This window comes from Amphibalanus amphitrite, unplaced genomic scaffold, assembly GCF_019059575.1.
Source record: "Amphibalanus amphitrite isolate SeventyFive unplaced genomic scaffold, NRLGWU_Aamphi_draft 000791F_arrow, whole genome shotgun sequence".
Classification (NCBI taxonomy): Eukaryota; Metazoa; Arthropoda; class Thecostraca; order Balanomorpha; family Balanidae; genus Amphibalanus; species Amphibalanus amphitrite.
Genome location: NW_024882285.1, coordinates 172,622 through 191,991, shown reverse-complemented (window position 1 = coordinate 191,991; position 19,370 = coordinate 172,622).

Sequence of the window (19,370 nt, the reverse complement as noted above, 5' to 3'; positions counted from 1 at the left end):
TACCCACTTGAATTAACCCAGCTAACAGGAAACGTTTCCACAACGTTGTCACAACGTCGTGTTTCGGTAAGTTGCGAAATTACGTTTTAATTACGTTGTAGCAACGTTCTGAACGTTGTGAAGCCATGGTTTGGTCCGAAAGTCGTGGTAAAACGTCGTGACAACGTTTTATTGGTACGTTGCAGCAACCGCGCACTTGCAGCATTATATTTTGATAATGCATGGTGACATATATGGCCATATAATGCATTTCCTTTGACTTTCAAATTTCAATGCGAATATTCAGTTTTCATCGTTAAATTTGACATATTTTAACACTTGGACTGTTCACGTTGTCAGCTGGTGGTCGCCAACACGTTGTTAAAACGGTTTTTCACAGCCTTGACATTATAGGCACTGAATAATTAGCGGTGTTTTTACAAGTAAATTCTGATACCTTTCTCTATCTCTCTCTAATATATATATATATATATATATATATATATATATATATATATATATATATATATATATATATATATATATATATATATATATATATATATATATATATATATATATATATATATATATATATATATATATATATATATATATATATATATAACATGTGTAAATTGCAAAGCGTCATTGGCATGTTTTGCAACATTACAGGCGGAGCTAGAGGCTTGCAACTATCCCTCTGTAAACGCGGCTGTTATCCGCGGCTGCCAGCAAGCCACGCGGGCCGCCACTCAGGCGAACGGTGGCTCGCGCCCTGACCTCGCCTGAGGGGCCGTGACGTCAGTCACCGGCCGGCGTTCAGAGCCAGCCGGCCGAGCCGCAGTCTACGCGGCGCGAGCGAGCAGTGAGGGCCGGCGGCGGGCGCGACTGAGATAGCTGGAAGGAAGATGGAAGATAGCGCCAGTTGTCTGCGCTTGATGCGATTGTTGCTTTGACTGGTAAGTCAAAGTACCATTTACGAGTAGCATTTGCAAGATTGTGCCTTGTAATATTGTGCGGTCTAGGCTATAGTTCATTGTAGCTCTAGCCGCTAAGGTGTTGACATGTTTGATCTAGCCTGTCGCACTGTTACGGAAAGTGGTGCAGGTATTTTTGTGATTTTTTCATGAATTGAATGTCTGATTTTCCCTCATGTCTTCCCGCAGACGTCCTGCAACTCGTCAGCGCGCCTTGTGGCAGGCCTACTGTCGGCAATGCGGTAGCGAAGTGGCTGTCCGGAAGCTGCGACCGGAACGGGGGGTGCGCAGACCGTCTAGTCAGGCACTGCCAGCTGCCTAGGGACATCGAGGCCGCAAATGAGCCGGTGCCTAACGGTCCGCCGAGTGATCCTCCCAGCGAGGGTTAGTGAAGAAGTGAACTTCCACCAGTTCTGGCGTGCTAGCGGCTAGCGCCAGAGCCGATAGAACCCAATTCCGTCCCACGCCCCCATGGGGGCGCCCCTGGGCCCCATGCCCCATCACCGATGCCGCCGCCGTCGTTTTTTTTTTTTTTGTTGTTGTAAATTGACCTGTATGATGTATTGAAATATACACTTCTTACATGCCTTTTTTTACAAGTCTAGAGAACGGGAAGAGAGCGTCGGAAACACATTCTGAGTATGTTGCGAACACGTTGAGAGGGCGTTGCGAAAATGTTTAGGACGTCAACTCAGGGTCGCAGGGACGGCAATACGAAGTAGCGACAACGTGGTGCGCACGTGATAAAAACGTCGCAGAGACGTTGCCAAAGCGTTCTATACTCCTTGTAGTCACGTTGCGGAAACATGGTGACAACGTTCCAGAAACACTGTTGGTACGTTACAGAAAACATTTCATAACGTTGGCGGGACGTTGTAAGAACAGTTTTGGGACGTCACGGCCACGTTACAGAAACGTTGCGATGACATTCAAATGCATGGTCGGATGACGTTCTCACGCCGTTGTCTGGAGTCTACAAAATTACGTTGTCACAACGATAAATCGGGACGTTGTGGTAACCATTTGACAACGTTTAAACGACGTTGTAACAACGGCAAATTGTTAGCTGGGAAACTATCCTAAATAAAATTATTAATTAACTTTCTAACACTGACGTTCTTTATCATACGATAAGTATGGGCATAGTGTAATAAATAACAAGTGAAGACACTTCACCAATATATAATGCAAACTCATGTAACAACTTTTCTTCAGCTGGAAGTGGGCTATGTAGCTACTCACGCTGCAGTATGACGTAATAAAACGTCATAAAACGTCACTCCCTAAATCATTGAACGTTATCCTCAGCCTACATCATCGTCTTCCATGCCCCGTCATGATGGATTTTTTAATTGACTTAGACATGAAAACCCACGTTTTTTATTCCACTAAATGAAGGTAAATGATCCCAGTCTCTTACAGAATGCCTTTGTACACACAAAATCAGAGGACATCGATGTGCCACAGCCCGATGAAAGTCCTACTCGATCTAACTGCGCTCTAACATGCTGAACATCGTATCAGCATTCACTCTTATTCCGTAACGTTACTCTCGAGAACCCACTGTTTTTATTGCATGTATGGTCGCTTACTGAATGCATTGTGACAGAACCGGTATGAAAATATTCAAAATCAGAGGACATCATAACACCACCGGCTCCTAAAAAGTGTAGGGTATTTTGACAACGTCTCTAAAACATAACCCATTTTGATCGGTCCTATGAATGACTTAGACTCGAGAACCCATGTTTTTTATTGCATTTAATGAAAGAAAATAATCGTATTTTCTTATAAAATGCGAGAAAATATTCCAAATCAGAGGACATCGAAGTGCCACAGCCCGATGAAAGTCCTACTCGATCTATCTGCGCTCCAACATGCTGAACATCGTATCAGCATTCACTCTATTCCGTAACTTTACTCTCGAGAACCCACTGTTTTTATTGCATGTATGATCGCTAACTGAATGCAATTTGACAGAACCGGTATGAAAATATTCAAAAACAGAGGACATCATAAGACCACCGGCTCCTAAAAAGTGTAGGGTATTTTGACAACGTCTCTAAAACATGACCCATTTTGATCGGTCCTATGAATGACTTAGACTCGAGAACCCATGTTTTTTATTGCATTTAATGAAAGAAAATAATCGTATTTTCTTATAGAATGCGTGAAAATATTCAAAATCAGAGGACATCGATGTGCCACAGCCCGATGAAAGTCCTACTCGATCTATCTGCGCTCCAACATGCTGAACATCGTATCAGCATTCACTCTATTCCGTAACTTTACTCTCGAGAACCCACTGTTTTTATTGCATGTATGATCGCTAACTGAATGCAATGTGACAGAACCGGTATGAAAATATTCAAAAATAGAGGACACCATAACAGTACCAGCCCCTAAAAGTGTAGAGTATTTAAACAAAGTCTGTATTATACGAGTCATTTTGATCGGTCTTTTCCTTCACTTTGACTTGAGAACCTATGCTTTTTATTGCGCAAAATGAATGAGAGTCATCGCATGTTCATTGTTCCTATTGAATGCATTATAATATGCAAAATCAGGGGACATCGATGCGTTTCAGCCCGGTGAAATGCCCAGTTGATGAATAGCTGTTTGGCCCATTTTGACACTGCGTCGGCATTTACACAGCTTCCGAACGATATGCCTGATAAGAGAACATGAATTCTTAGGTATTGCGAGCTGTGGGGCCTGTCCCTGTGTTCATACGCTATACCCATTCTGGCATAAAGAAGACATTCTTAGCTTGTAAAGATGTGTAGTAAAAATAGGTTTTTGGTCTTCTCATTTTGTTTATGTGATATTTCATTTCAAGTTGCGTGTAGAGGGATTTATTTTCAGTGCTTTGTAGAAAATAAGGGTGAATTAGCTGTTAAAACCAACACTTATATAACTACAAGCTTGGATAGTAGTTTCTTGGGTTAGAAGTTTTCACTACAGGGATGAAACTTTTGCACTACAATGACGAAAACGTCATCAATCGTCATCAGATATCGTTGATTTTCTGAGAGAGCACTTCCGGCAGAAGAAAACGCATTACACAAAATAATCGAAGTGTCTTCACTTGTTATTTATTACACTATGGTATGGGGTTAACCAAGATTCAGCATCTTCCGCGTTCAAACAATCACCTGTAAGGCATAGAACATTAATGGCCAGGTATAAACATGGTCGGGATTTGATTAACCGGATTATAAGTCGATTTTTTTTTAGTCGGGATTTGATAAGTCGGATTTTTTACGCCAACCGCATTTTTAAGTCAAGTCAGGTCACTGATCTATGACGTCATAAATGAGCAGTCCTAAAATGAACTGTGTGAAACTGTCCTAAACTGTCCTAAAATGAACATTTTAGGACTGTGCTAAAATGTTCAAAACTTAGCAACACCCTCAGTGCAGAGCTTTCATAGGGAGATGAAACTTACAGGATCTTATAGTATGATCGAGAGGTCTCACAACTTGTATAAATGTAGGTATATCTAGGATTTTCTGAAGGGTCGCCTGAGATCAGGTCAGTCTCTCACCATTAAAAGTCAGAGGAATATGGAAATCGCTAGTTTGGTCCGGAAATGATATACAACTATCTCAAATTCTCAAGCACACGGAATCGTGATTTCATGCGCTCCTTGCAAGGTCTGATGCTTCAATTTTGCTTTGTTGATCTTGCGTGACGTCATTTATCACGTGACTAAGGCTATCAGTTTTTCGTCAATAACTCCCGATCAACTAAAGCTACCGAGTCGATAAAGCCACTAATGGACATGAAAAGACCTGCCGAATCGATTGATATGCAATATGACCTCCTTTGACCAGCTTCGTGACCTGACGGGCTGTGACCTGACCTTGACCCGAGGTTAACACCTTAACTCTCGCCCGTATTGGTGTTTTTCCAGCCTCAAACGTATAAGGGTCCGTTGGACCCCCCCCCTTGCCGTTTCGCCCCTGATCGAGCTAGAGCTTCGCGGAAAAAACGAGCGTGTTGGCCGTGACGAGAGGAAGTCGATGATACCCAATTTTAAGGTTCTAGGTCATCGGTTGACTTTCCAGGTCAGGTCAATGACCCAAAAGTCGGGGAAATCGGGACCTGTTAGAAAGTCGTAAAGCGTGGCTGCTATGGGGTTTTCGGGGTGCTGATCACGAATATCATGTTAGTTTTGATCGCAGATGATGTCTTCATGCATTTAGGCCAGGTCGGGTCAGGTCAGGTCAGGTCAACCAGTAAGGGTATTCGTAGTAGGTGGCAACCGCCTCTGACAGCTTCGCAACATGTTACGAGGGCACCAAAACTACTTCGTAAATGTTCATATGGCTGCTAAATTCGAATTCAGCTCCTAAAACTGTCCTAGAAACATGTAAAACTCGAAAAAGTGAGCCGAGGTCATCAAAGGTCAATGACCTGACCTGACTTTCCGGTGACCTTGACACCCACCCTAATGCATGGAAGCAAGATCATATCCCATGTTTGAACGCTTAAAACCACGAAAAGACTGCAAACGCGCCGCTAATGCGAGCCGACATACGCCGAATCGCGATTCCGGCCAAACATGGTCTCGAAAAGTAGGTCGCAGGTCAAAGGTCATTAAGGTCAGGGTCATGACAATTTCAGGGTGGGTGTAAAATTGATTAACGCGAGGGTACTTAAAGTTTCGTCGCGATCGGCCGCTTTTTACGCGAGTTATTCGCGAAAAAAAACGAGGGAGGGGGTCCGTTCGACCCCCCCTCTATACGGGCGAGGGTTAAGTTGATCTCACCCGAAGAAAAAGTATACCATTCGACACGCCTGAGCTAGACAAACACGATGCTGCTAAAATCGCGGATCTGCGATCATTTTTAGCGAAGTTATTTACCAAAAACCGAACCTGTGCCTTGGGCCACTTGACCTGACCTCCGAAGTCATCGGCTGACCACGGTCCTTAAATCGGAGACCAATCGCTGTATTTCGTAACGACGCACACGATCGTTTCTTTCGTGAGGCTCTATCGAACTTTGTGGATGTGCAATGAAACCTATACCAATTTGTTCAAAAATGATCATACTACATTGCTGTGGTCTTTGTTTTCCAACACAATTGCTATTTCATGGCGAAAACTCAGCTTAAACACGAACTTCGGAATCGTTTGGACCGAACTCGTCCCCCGCACTCTTCGACAACGTATCTTTGATCCACGAAAACAATCACAATTTGAGGAGGAATTCCACATTTATATACATCAAACGATAGCTCTGGGTCTGCAGAACACACATAACTACATGAAAATGGCGAACTCTTACTTGGTTATGATGTATTGGCACGGCAAAGATTTAAAGACGAAAATATAATTTCACATAATTGATGTCACACACAAATAGACTTTTAAAAAAAGTACCGCGGAGTACCGTTTCGAAAATCTCGCTACATGTCAATGATTCATTGCACTACAAGATCCAACAGTCATTTTTTGCGACTTTTTGCGACTTTGGATGTAGCAGCCAAACATCAACCCGCGCCGGACCGGTGCTCGGCGTCAAACGCGCCGGGCCGGGAGATGTTGATTGAACACCCCCCCCCCCTTCTAACTCGGCTCTTGGGCCATATAGCGACACGTAGTAAGTGGCATTCGAAAGAGCGCCCGAAATTCCAGATGGACTAATTAGTCATTTCTAGGTCAGGTCAAAGGTCACGTCACCAGAGGTCATCAAAGGTAAAATGTTGCATATATCAACATTTCTCGAAAACCGGCCCTTACCTCGGGGACCAATAGAGCTACATCGTCGCGGAAAAGTGCATTCAATTGCTCTTTTAGCGGTCTTTCTGAAATAAGCCCTCACATTTGGCTTAACCCGCGCGGGGCTGGGGGGGGGTAAATTTTACCCCCCCTCGCGAATTTTTGCGATATCTCAAAAACGGCGGCGCGCAGCGCCGCCAAACTTTCAGTACCTTTTCTTACATCAATTTGACACCTTCCCTGAAAATTTGAGCGAAATCCGTCGGAAAATTTTTGAGAAATTGACGTTTTAGTGACGTCATGTTCGCCATTTTCGCCTCAAAAACGGCAAAAGTTCAAACGCCGCTAACATCTTCATTTTTAAAGGAATCAAGACGTAACAAAAAAGGTTATACGTAATTTTACTTTGTCTATCAAATGGCTATCTCGGTTTTTTGAAAATTTTGGATTTTGGCCTAAATTTTTTCAAAAAACTGATTTTTTGGGGAAAATCATTATAAAATCCAAAATTTTGAGTCTATCGAAAAAACCGGAATATATGTCAGAGAAGTGGTCTATGTGCACCTATATACCAAATTTTAGAAGAATCGGTTCAAAAATGTGGGAGTTATTCAAAATTTTATGACGTCACGACACACAAAATTTTTGAAAAATGACTTTTTTGGAAGTTCTAGACCTCGTACGGAAACAAAAATAGCACCATTCGATTCGCCGTGAAAAACTGCATCAGATAGACACCTTTTTAGGCCTTAACAACCAACTTCAAAATTTGACCTCACTTGACCTGACCTTGACCTGACCTTGACCTGAAATTCATCCAGAGGTGGTCCATATCACTTATTGAGTGTGCCTATTGAATTCTATGAGTAAAATGACCCATAAAACATGTGTCGCACATGCCCTTTTCTATATTTTGTTTTTTGGTGACCTGACCTGACCTGACCTGACCTTGACCTTGACCTCTGAATGATATTGTATGCAACTAATATTGTCTTGGTAGCCTAAGAACACGTTTTGGGCGATCAGTCTCAGTCCATGACTCCATCCTTCGGCAACTACGGTGCAAGGCCGATACTGTAGAAACTTGCAATTTGTACCCTTGACCTGACCTTGACCTTGACCTCAAACTTTAAATTAAGTACATGTTTTTAGTAGTTCGTGATGAGAGCTTTCGATTGGCGTTTGAATTTTCCAAATCGGACCATTAGTTCGGGAGATAACAGGGGGGGTAAAATTTACCCCCCCCCAGCCCCGCGCGTTCGGCTGGGGACCCCAGCCCCGCGCGGGTTAACCCTCGCCCCTAGTGGTGTTTTTCCAGCCGCGAACGTATAGAAGGGGTCCGTTGGACCCCCCCCCGCCGTTTCGCCCCTGACCGAGCTAGAGCTTCGCGGAAAAGACGAGCGCGTTGCCCGTGACAAGAGGAAGCTGATGATACCCAATTGTAAGGTCCTAGGTCATCGGTTGACCTTCCAGGTCAGGTCAATGACCCAAAAGTCGGGAAAATCGGGACCTGTTAGAACGTCGTAAAGGGTGGCTGCTATGGGTTTTTTGGGTGCTGATCACGAATATAATGTTATTTACGATCATAGATGATGTCTTCATACATTTAGGCCAGGTCGGATCAGGTCAGGTCAGGTCAACCAGTAAGGGTTTTGCCGGGTATCTGCAGTAGGTGGCAACCGCCTCTGACAGCTTTGTAACATGTTACGAAGGCACCAAACCTACATAGTAAATGTTCAAATGGTTGCTAGATTCGAATTCAGCTCCAAAAACTAGCCTAGAAACATGTAAAACACGAAAAAGTGAACCAAGGTCATTAAAGGTCAATGACCTTACCTGACCTCCTGGTGACCTTGACACCCACCCTAATGCATGGGAGCAACATAATATCCCATGTTTGAACGCTTTAAACCAAGAAAAGACTGCAAACCCGCGGCTAATGCGAGCTGACATACGCTGAATCGCGATTCCGGTCAAACATGGTCTCGAAAGAAGGTCACAGGTCAAAGATCATTAAGGTCAGGGTCATCAAATTTTCAGGTTAACTGTAAAAGTAGTTATCGCGAGGGTACTGAAAGTTTCGTTGCGATCGGCCGCTTTTTACGCGAATTACTCGCGAAAAACCAAGGGTTCCGTTCGAAGATTCAGGCCCCGTCGCGCTAGAATGGCATATCGGCCCACTGTGCGCGAGGGTTTAAGTGACCAGTTGATAGCTTTACCGTAGTTTATGCTGTTCATCGGCAAATAGTTAATTATTCGACCAACTGCAGCGATGCATATCCTTTTTTGTGCATCACGAAGTCAACATCAAACATGCAACAAGAAATTCCAGTCGTAATATCGCCTCAAAATTTGTTGGGTGTGTCAATTCAAGCGAGCTGGTTAATTGCTGGTGCCGAATCTGTTCTTAAAAAGGCATCTGATTACATCTTCCATGATCGAACAGAATAATTATTTGGTTTCTTGTTTAAGTTTTATGTCACAAATTATGGAGGGCGGACAAAAAGATACTTTTGTTACCCTCCCCCACGAGTATGCCATGGGCGGATGCCCCCTGCCCCCTCCCCCAAATCCGCCGCCCCTGGCTCATACAATAAAATTTTCAAAATTATTCAGTGCAAAGAAGCCGCTGACCGACGCTCGGAACTGGCATATTGCTGCCAACAGGCGCCCAATCCTCTATGGCAGCTCAGTTGAGCGTGGGAGTCTCCAGCCGTCTGCGTGCTCCGGTAGCCATTCGGGACAAAAACGACGCGGTGTAAATCAGCGCCAGTGTGCGGCGCCGCCGGCCCGCCGCGGCGCTGCCGTCTCAGCCGCGCCATTAGCGCCGCGGCTCATCCGACTTTCATTATTCGTCTGATTTAGTTGGCCGGACTTCATTTGCCGGTCGGGACATACCGAGGCCGGGGACGGGCCGGGCGCAGGCCGGGGCGGGCCCGGGCCCTGCCGGCGCCGCCCGTTCAAAGGTGCCGATTTCAAAGGCACTCACGAGCGTCGTCAATGGACTCGTTTTGTCCGTGCCCGCGGACCGGTGACAATGAGCGGACGTCGAGGAAGAGCAGCTACAAATACGGCGGTACCGACACCCACGCATGTGTCCAGGGGTGGGGAGATACCAACACCCACAAATGTGTCCAATAATGGGGCAGTGGCACAGATGGATAGACGGGACAAACGCTCTCATCTCGTCTCGTCTCTCTCTCTCTCTCTCAGGGGTGTAGGATCGCAAAATAGGTTGGGGGGGCTGAACCCCGGACGCCGCGCCGGTGGGGCGGCGACGAAAGTTGCTGAGCGGGGGGGGGGGGCAGGAAAAACCAGCAGTGGAAAAGGTGTTGACCCGGGGGGGGGGGGGGCGTGGACCATGGTGGTGAAAAGCGGGTCTATGACTTGAGTGATATGACTTATTCTCTCCCCCTGGATCCAAGTTCAGGCTTATAAAATAAGGCGTAGGTATTTATATTCCGGCTCAACGTTTTGCAACCACATTTATGCAGTGTATGTTCCCGCTCTTTTCAAATGCAAAGTGATGCCACTAAAACGGTATATGTATGCTCTTCTTATACTTAAGGCTGATGAGAGATTTAATTTCTTGATTGATACAGTATTTAGATTCCTATCCCCTAGTTTGGCAAACTGTTTCAGGGGTTCCTTGGAGGTACCCCTGCAATTTCCTAAAATCTAGTACTCACTTTTCACCAATCACCCACTTCATTTCGAAAGGGTCAAGTTTTTGTGTAAAGATTGTAGACTGTTTAATGGCTCCCTTTTGGCTGTTTCAGGGACCTCCTCGACTACTTCTAGGGCCACGATAGCGGTATCGACAAAGTAGGCGGATCGTGATCGGTAAAACAGGACAGTCACAGAACAATTTCTGTTGTAGTATTTCGCAAAACCCCCGCATTCTGCATATCATTGGAAGCATAATTTTGTTTTTAAAGTTGCAGGTCGTGTAGCCACACGAATACTCCCAAAATGCACGAAACATTTGCAGGCACGTACCTAGGATTTGGCCAAGGGGGGGGGGCGGAGGATCCCGGGGGGGGGGGCTTCCTCTCCTCTCTACAGGGCGCTTCCTCTCTACAGAGGGCAAGGGAGGATCTAGGCGAACGTTTTTGTGGGGGGGGGGGGGGGTTACAGGTCGGCCGACATGACGGGTCTGAGGGATGAATTCTGACGACCGGGGGAGGGGAGCGAGTATGTCGAGATCAAAAGGCTTCGTCGTTTCTATAAGATGAAGCTTTATCGTTATAAGTCACTGGGCTCAGTAGTTTTATCCACCTATGCAAGTGCGTCGCCACGGATTTCTTACTTGGGGGGGGGGGGGGGGGGGGCGTGTCGACCGACTTAAAAACATAGAAGTTGATATTGTTACCGCACTTTTAGCCTAATGCATTAGTAGCATACAGTAGCGACAAGCGATCTCTCTTATTGACCTGTTAACGAACCGACGGCGCGAAGCACTGCGAAAATTTGCAAAAAAACGTTTTTTTTTAAAGAATGATGTTCCACTTTTCACAGGCAAATATTTGCCTGGAGTGGTAGGCTGTGCCGCATCACACGGGCTGAGTTCACAAATTATAACTTTGTCCTAATGCTCACAATCGACAGGCGCTTAATTGCGTGATAAACGGCACAACTAGCGCTCCAGTCAACTGATGCTTCTGAGGAGTGGAACATCATTCTGTAGTCGACTATACACTTAGGGAATTTTGATTCAATTTGACACGGTTGGTGTTATTACAGTCACGACCTTTCTTATTGATTGGTGTATGAATCGGAGGCGCGGAGCGCCGAGAAAATTTGCAAAAGCATTTGTCAAAACACTGCTCCAAATCACAAATTTTATAACTCTTTTAGTATGGTGGTACAAGCCGGAGTTCCTTCACACTCCATAGTACACATATGAATTCCGATTCAATTTGACACGGTTGGTTGGTGTAATTACAGTCACGATCTCGTATTGACCTGTACGTACACAAATTTGCAAAAAAAAATCAAAACACAGAGGGGCCTCCTCTCTAGAGAGGACCACCTCTCTACTGTGGGCCTCCTCTTTTCACAGGGCCTATCAACTACAGAAGGCCTCCTCTCTACAGAGGACTTCCTCTCTACTGAGGGTCTATCTCTTTCAGAGGGCACCCTTTCTTCAGAGGACCTCCTGTCTACAGAGGACCTCATCTCTGCAAAGGGCCTCCGGCCTCCTCTCTACTAAGGGAGTCCTCTCTACAGACGGCATCCTCTCTTCAGAGGGCCTCCTCTCTACAGCGGGCCTCCTCTCTTCAGAGGGCCTTCTGCTTTCAGGCGGTCTCCTTTCTACAGAGGGCCTCCTCTCTACACACTACACAGGGCCTTCTTTCTACAGATGGTCTCTTCTCTACAGAGGGCCTCCTTTCTACAGAGGGCCTCCTCTCTAAAGGGGCCGCCTCTCTACAGAGGGGCCTCCTCTCCTCTTACAGAGGGCCTCCTTTCTACTGAGGAGTCAGAGGGGCCCTAGCGGTCAGACACAGACACTAGCAGTTATTCACAGGAGGCTCCAGGAAGTAAGAAGGACCCTAGCTGTCAGGCTGGTCAGAGGCCCTGAATATCCTGACGTGATTTTTGGGATTCCCTTGAATTTATTTCGCCTCCGACGTGATTTTGGCCCCGTGGCCTTCGGCCCACGGGGGCCTCCTGAAAACCCCGAGGGGGGGGGGGGTACCCCGTCCATCTTGGGTACGTCCCTGAACAATTGTCCTCATCGTTCGTCCTACCGTCCGAGTTCCACCCACATGGCCTTGCACCCACCCCTAAACAAACGAAACGAAGCTGTTAAGTGTCGCGCCTTTGTTTTGTTGTGTTTTTCTGCTTTCTGCGCCGCTTTAGCGTTCGGTATCCGGAAAATATCGTTTGGATATTCTCGGCCGGAAAATTATTGGTGGGTGCCTATCTTCAACATGTCTCATTATCGCGATACCGAACGTAATCCCCGATAATTATCGCCGATGCCGGATAATTGTCCCTGATTATCCGGATGCCGAAGGCACGCAAGTAACATCCAAAGGTTTTGTGCTGTATCGTCAGCTGATGATGCCTGCGATGGCGTCAAATTCCGTAAAAAGGATTTGGCCTTCTTCTGAAGGCGAGACATAAGAGATATCTTAGAAAAAAAAAGATGAAAAACATTTAACCCGCGCACCGACGGGGGTCTGCGCCAACTTCGCACCGACGGGGGGGGGGGCGGATGACCGCCCCCCCCCTGAGATCTCGAGAACGAAGCAAGATAGCGACAAGCGGTAAACGGCATCGGATACGCACGGTCAAGATCTACAATTTTTACTAAGGTCATTTTCAGGTCAGGTCAAAGATGACGTCACAGGGGTCGAAAAAGTCAAAATGGCGGCGCTAGATATTGAGAGAGTTTTTCTCGAATAACTTTCGAACTAGTCAAGATAGGAACAAACTAAGGGCATCATCGTGATCCTCTCGTCAATCCGCATCGAATGATATATATGTTGACCTCGAAAGGTCAAGGTCAAAGGTTGACCTCAGGTCACGTGACCTCGAGGTCATCATGTATATCATTCGATGCGTCTTGACGAGCTGAACACAATGAGACCATCCACGCGGCTGTATCTTGTTCCTGTACGGAGTTATTGGCCAAAAACCTTTGGTGACCTTTGATGACGTCACATGACCTCAAAGCTGCCCAACAGCAAAACAGACCTCAAGGTAGTGAAGGTTGATCGTATATAAAGTCATGTATGGTATATGGGGCCATTCCGACCCGTTTTAGTGGTAAAAACAGGGAGTTGATTTTTCCCCCATTGACTTATAATGGGGAGGTCGCGAAATTGACCTGACCTTAGGTCACCGATATCAAAATTCCGAGATATACAAATTGTAGCTACTAATGACCTAATAACATCCTGCGACTTTCAAAGGTCTCCGACATCTACTGTAGCTCTGGCACGGTGACAAAGTTGCAAAAAAGTGACTTGAGGTTGGGTCATTCAAAGTGACCTGGTGACCTGACCTTAAAAGGTAGGAGGTTCAAACTTGCACACCATGTGTAAAATTGATGAGGGTATAGTCATACCAAATTTCGCGGCGCTACGCGCCGCGGTTTTCCCGCTATTCGCGAAAAACCTCAGGGGGGGCGGATATCCGCCCCCCCCCCGTCGGTGCGCGGGTTAAAAGTTAGTGAATGTGCAAATTTCTTTCACCAAATCCTTTTAAGATAATGCCAGTTTATTTTTATTCATTATGACGTTATCATGTTAAAGATTTGACATAATCATAAACATAATCAGCTGATGATATTTCACCGGCCTTGATTTCACCTCTATTTTACTATTTATAGTCTTGTTACAAAAACGGTGTGACAACGTTCGGGAGGTGAGATAACCGTTCTTGTAAAATACCGCAACGGCAACCGAAGTTGCTTGGTGACGCCTGCTGTCAGGGACCGCGGATTCAAATTCTCGTAGGGTGTGCAAGATGTAGCGATTGGGCCCCCCATCTCACGCCGGGCCCCTTCCTAAAAGTCAGCGCCGCCACTGCTCCGGAATAAGCCGGTTCTAAGGAAGCGGGGCGGGAAAACCTTCAAAATTGACTGTCGTTAGATGACTGAGTGAGCATCTTACGGCCAGGAGATGCATGAGCAGAGTAAATGCACATTGACATGCATACATGCAACGTGATCCAAATCGATCTCCGATTTTCCCAAGCAGGCCCCTAAAGGCTTACAGTGACCTTCAAGGGCCCCTACGGGCCTCAGAGAGCCCTTTGCACAGTTGATGTTGGCACACTTCTTTTTATCATGGATTACATGAATTAGTTTAAAAATAAAACACGGCCGGCGGGAAGTTTGGGCCCATCGATTTGGCCCCTATGACCTATGGGGGTCTGGCCTCCGGCCCCCTTAGCTTCCCCATTGCTCTACGGCCCACACGCTGGCTTTGGGGCCCCATAAAGGCCGCACGCCAGCTCCTGAGACCCAACGCCGGCAATTCTAAGGGTCACCGGCGCACCGCACACGGTCTTTGAAGGTCCCATAACGGCCTCTGGAATACCTCATGTACATAGAAATATGGATGCCCATTGCCCACGCCGTTTCTTGGGCTCCCACACCGGGCTCTTTGACACCGTTCGCCGGCTCCATGGGGTACCAACTACCATACCAAGCTAGCTCGCATGGAGGTCCTCCACCTTCTCTTGGCGCCCGAGTAGCCTCGATGCCTGAATAGGGCCCCGAGACATCGACCTTGGCCAAAAAGCGTTCGTGTAGGCCCTCAGAAACTGGTGTGAGCCCAGAGATTACTGTGTGGGCTACTCAGGCACTTCTGTCGGGTCATCATGCATCGATTGGGTCCGAGCTAGTGAGGGTTATCAGAAGCATCCTTTAGCCCTGCGACTTCAGAGGTTGGTGTGAGATCCTAAAAAAGAAAGTGAGGGCAATCCGAGGCTTGCAAAGGGCTTTTCCTCGGAGGTCGGCCTTGGCCGAACGGCGTTCCTCGGTGTAGGGCGCTGAGATTACTGAATGGGACTCTCGAGTATTGGCATGGGGCCCTCAACTATCAGCACGGAGTCCTCAGGAGCCGGTAAGGGTTCCTCTGCGGCATGCATAAGCCATCCGATCTCAGAGGCCGGTGTGAGATCCTAAACAAGAGCTGAGTGCACTTAAAAACCTGCGTAGGGCCCTCAGAGATCAGCTTTGACCAGACGGCGGTCGTGGACGCCCTTAGAAACTGACGTAGGGGCCGCCTCAGTCGGTCGGCCCTCTCACATCAGCCTGGGGATCTCAGGAATCGGCCTGGGGCCCTCAAGAGCCGGTTAGGGCCCTCGGAAAGTGGCATTATACCCTGAGATAGCTGTGTAAGGCCCTCAGGTAACGGCTTGGGGCCCTCGGGCATCGGCCTGCGCCCTCGGGCATTGGCCAGAGGTCCTTGGATATCGGTCTGGGGCCCCTCAAGAGCCGGTTAGGGCCCTCAGAAACTGGCGTGGATCCCTGAGCTAGCCATGTAGGTACTCAGACACCGGCGTGGGACCTTTAGACATCGACTTGGTGCCCTCGGGCATCGGCCTGGGCCCTCAAGAGCCGGTGGGAGCGCTAAAAATGGCGTGGGTGGGGTTCTGAGATAACCCCTGAGATAACACTAGAACCTGTTAACGCCTTCAGGCACCGGTGCGGGACCATCAGGCTCGCGCTGGGGCCCTCGAGAATCGGCTTGGGACACTCAAGCGCCAGGGCCGCATGGGCCCCCACAACGAACTGTGGGTGTGCAAAAATAGGTGTTTGCACACCCTCAGGATTTTCAGGGTGTGCAATTGCACACCCTGCCCCCCGGAATCCGCGGTCCCTGCCTGCTGTATTGGTGTAACATGCTGACCAATTGATTATTTCAGGCTTGCTAAAACCACAGTTGATTTTTATGTGTACTGTGCCCTCCTGGTTTTGTTTTGCTAGTATGTTCTTTCTAATGACTCGAAAGTCATTTTATAAATTAAATTTAGGTACTCCCTCCATTGTAATGCACATTTTCAAAGCCCCCAGATAGTTTTAAGGCCAAAATTGGGTAGGTTAGTCGTAAAGCAGAGAGGCGCTTTACCCAGACTCCAGAGATGCTTTCTAATCGGACCAAACCAAACCAAACCTAACCAAACCTGACCTAAACTCACCTACAACCTACAACCAAAAACATGCAACCTACAACCTAAAATCTACCACCTAAAACCTAAAACCTACACCCTACAGCCTAACCTACAGCGCATCTCCTTGGTTGCAAAAAGAAGTGTGACGCCTGCTTTACTACTACCCAAAATTGTAACTTTGCCAAGTTGAGCTTTCTTAATTTGTCCATATTTTATAATGTTGGGGGGGCTGCCTGGCAAGTTGGGGGGGGGGGCTGACCAGCAGGTTGGGGGGGGCTGAAGCCCCCCCAACTGTATAGGATCCTACGCCCCTGCTCTCTCTCTCTCTCTCTCTCTCTCTCTCTCTCTCTCTCTCTCTCTCTCTCTCTCTCTCTCTCTCTCTCTCTCTCTCTCTCTCTCTCTCTCTCTCTTCTTCTTCTTCTTTTTCTTCTTCTTCTCCATCGACTCCATCGACTATCGATAAGTTGCAATTTACAAGAAGGTAAGCAGGCTTCTAGTTAACTGGTCTATTCCTTTTTTGCATTTGCATACGATAAACACGTTTCCATAAAGATGTTGATAGTCGGCTGACATTCGCGTGGCACATCGATTAGAAGAATCACTGCGAAGCTCACCACCACAGTCAGCCATCAGCCCCACCGTCGCGCCGCGATTCTCCACCGTTCACCACGGCGCGGCGTGTCAAGTGGCGTTCATAAATCGGCCGCCGCGCCGTCTGTGAGCCGTGAGAGCGGCGATTACACGTGTGTGCGCGCCGCTCGTGTGGTCCACAGCCGCGAGAGAGCAGTCATTACCGCGATTACAGTGGTGACGCGCCGGCCCGGCCCGGCCGCCGGGGTGGCGGTATGTGCCGCTCCGCTGAGGTGGCGGCCCGCTCTCAGCGGCTCCGTCAGGTGGCCACTCTTTACCGGTCCGCCACAATAGCCAATGACAGCGAATACGGGTAATTTGCCTTTGCGGCCATCATTGCGTACTGTGGCGCTGTGAAAGCAGGCACGACAGTGGAAAATTTATCGCATTCTCGGCATTTTTGGGCCGGCGGCGCGGCGAGATCAAAGGGGCGGCGGAGGATAGCCGGGCAGGGCCGGGCGGGGCCGGGCGCAGGGGTCGGGGGTCGCCAAATGCACCCGTGTTACCCCCTTACCTGCCTAGTGCCTAACTCTGCTCGCCGCGATGGCTAACGCACTTAAGGTCACTTATCTACTGATACACACCTAACCAAACACCCACACCTTCCCAGGACGGCCGCCGCCCCACGACCGACGACCACCGGCGGCGTCTGTTCCGGACAGGTGTCGGGAGCGTCACCACCGCCGCTGCAGCGTCACCTCCACCCTCTCAGTGAGGCCGGATGTTTGGAGCCAGCAGCCACCGCCACCCACGGGTGCGCCGAGTGATCCCCACAATACACCCCCGGTGGCCCGCCGGACGCTCAAAGGGGTCGCCAAGTGTGAACACATGCTCGCCGGGGAGCGAACAAGGCGCGGCACTTTGAAGTCGCGCTCTGCTGAGAAGAGATGCCTGAAGAGGCACGGGACGGCCTCAATGTGACAACTCTTGACTTTTGGGGTCACATCGGGAGTTTTTGGGTTAAGTGCGATGTTTTTACAAAACTGATGGTCGCTGAGGCTAAATTTAAGGGTAGAACGAGTGATAAATGATCATCTAGTTTGATACTTTTACACATATGTGCGATTTTAGGAATGTAGCGCACGTTGATGCTATAGAATGAATTCGACTGTGGTCTGTGAATGTAGTTTTCTTCGACTAACGGCATAGGCGCGGGAGCCGGGGGGCAGTGGGGGCAGCTTGCCCCCCCAACTCTGGGGCCGTGGGGGCGGTGCCCCCACAGCTTTGAGACGGAATACCACACTTTTTTTGCAAATGTTTTCTTTTTTTGTTGAAAAAGCCGAGGGGTGAAAAATAAGTGGCCTAAAACCGGTGAGAAAACTAGATTTGGGGGTACCCTAGGTTGATCTCTATTATGGTGTGCCCCCCCCAATCGGAAAGTAGTTCCCGCGCCCCTGACTAACGGTCTTGGTAAGAACATAAAATAAATGAATCAGATTTCAATGTTCAGTTTAGGCAAAAACTATGATGGCTTGTTTCACTGTCGGTGTCGACTATTTTAGTCGGTCTCAGATCGTTTATATTATGTTATGCCCATTGGCTTACGATTGAATCGGCTGTTTTTCAGTCTGTTTTGAAGTGATCTATCTGATATGATCGAGAACGTAACATTTGTTAAGGCATTATGTTAGGGCTCACGTTGGGAATGGGGATCCAGGAAAGTGTATTGAAACGCTGAGGGAACATTCTTTCCCAAAACGCCTATTGATTTCTAAAAACTCATTGGATTTCGCTTGCTTAGGTTTTACAGTGCATTTTAAAAATCAGCTTTTCTATTTAAAGTGCTTCGCCTTTCGGTGTGCTTCCTATGCGGGCAAAGCTGCGATAATGTGTTAACTTTGGGCCTTGCGAGAGAAACGAATGCCCCGAAGCTGAAATGAGCACCAAAATGAAAGCTTCCACGGATAGGTTTAACTGATTACGTACGTACGTACGTTACGTACGTTAGGTACGTTATAATTTGCAAATGACTACAGAGCTTGGACATTTTAAAATTAAAGTGTGTAGGTATGTTCTGCATTTATTTAGGTGGATATATTGCATCCCGTCAATTAGTAGACCAATGTTTTATTAGAAACCTTCAGACACAAGAGGGAAAATAGCAGTTTTCCGTCACTCATTAACATTTATTTGATCGCTGACTAGCAGACTCCTCTCGTTCGCTGGAACTCCCCGCTGACCAGTTCCATTCAGAGCGGTGGTCTTCCCTGTTCTGCCCGGCCCCTCGCACTCCGCCCTGCACATGCCCGCGGCATATGCGCGGCCATGCAGGTGTGGCGGTTTCCCAGATCTGCTGGACCCCCCCCCCCCCCCCCCACCACCACCACCGCCCTCTTCCATCTCCGTTCTGTCGGTCCGCTGGTCCGCACCCGCCACGCGACCATGTCATTCCCAGCAAATGAATAGCTGACCGACGCCGACAC